The sequence below is a fragment of the Octodon degus genome, unplaced genomic scaffold (genome assembly GCF_000260255.1).
Source record: "Octodon degus isolate 3935 unplaced genomic scaffold, OctDeg1.0 scaffold00323, whole genome shotgun sequence".
Lineage (NCBI taxonomy): Eukaryota > Metazoa > Chordata > Mammalia > Rodentia > Octodontidae > Octodon > Octodon degus.
Genome location: NW_004524899.1, coordinates 1,122,556 through 1,123,947, shown reverse-complemented (window position 1 = coordinate 1,123,947; position 1,392 = coordinate 1,122,556). Strand labels below are relative to the sequence as shown.

The 1,392-nt window shown below is 40.8% G+C and overlaps 1 pseudogene; it reads left to right on the top strand.

Moving 5' to 3' along the window:
* Nucleotides 1–868, top strand: LOC101565224 (annotated as a pseudogene).
* Nucleotides 869–1,392: the final 524 nt, after the last annotated feature.

The window sequence follows — 1,392 nt, the reverse complement described above, 5'->3', positions numbered from 1 at the left end:
ACAACAATCAAGCTTTTCCAAGAATGCTGTCCTCATTCCAATGACAGTGTTGTTCTTATTGGAGGCAAGCCTGGCAGGGTTGTAAAGTGCATAAAGATCATCCTTGATCTTATATCTGAGTCTCCTATCAAAGGACATGCACAGCCTTATATCCCAATTTTTATGATGAAAATTACGATTATGATGGTTTTACCATTATGTTTGATGACCGTCGTGGACGACCTGTGTAGGACTTCCTATGCGGGGGAGAGGTGGTTTTGACAGAATGCCTCCTGGTCGAGGTGGGCGTCCCATGCCTCCCTCTAGAAGAGATTATGATGACATGAGCCCTCGTCAGGGACCACCACCCCCTCCTCCTTGTCGAGGTGGCCGGGGTGGTAGCAGAGCTCGGAATCTTCCTCTTCTATCACCACCACCTAGAGGAGGAGATCTAATGGCTTATGATAGAAGAGGAAGACCTGGAGACCGTTATGATGGCACGGTTGGTTTCAGTGCTGATGAAACTTGGGATGCTGCAATAGATATGCGGAGCCCATCAGAAAGGCAAATGGCATATGAACCACAGGGTAGCTCTGGATATGTTTATTCCTATGTAGCGGGTCATGGTTCATATGGTATTATTGATGGACCTATTATTACTACACAAGTAACTATTCCCAAAGATTTGGTTGGATCTATTATTGGCAAAGATGGTCAGTGGATTAAACAAATCTGTCATGAATTAGGAACTTCTTTCAAAATTGATGAGCCCTTAGAAGGATCCGAAGATCGGATCATTACCATTACAGAAACACAGGACCAAATACAGAAAGCACAGTACTTGCTGCAGAACAGTGTGAAGCAGTATGCAGATGTTGAAGGATTCTAGTGCAAGATACATTTTTCTTTTATATACATGAAGCAGTATTCTGGAAAGTTTGTCTAAGACTAGTGAAGAACTGAAGGAGTCCTGCATCTTTTTTAAAAAAAAATCTGCTTCTGTTTAAAAAGCCAACATTCCTCTCTTTCATAGGTTTGTGCATTTGAGGTGTAGTGAAATCTTTGCTGTTCACCAGATGTAATGTTTTAGTTCCTTACAAACAGGGTTGGGGGGAGGGTGTGCAAAAACTAACATTGAAATTTTAAAACTGCACCAGAGTGAGTGAAATTTATTTTTTGTTCATTGTGGGTGGTTTAAAAATATTTCCCCCATGTAATTATTGTAAACACCTTGCTTTGTGTGGTCACTGTAAACATTTGGGGGGTGGAACAGGGAGGAAAGTAACAATAGTCCACATGTCCCTGGCATCTGTTCAGAGCAGTGTGCAGAATGTAATGCTCTTTTGTAAGAAACGTTTTATGATTTTTAAAATAAATTTAGTGAATCTATTTTGGTGGTTCTTATTTTTTTTT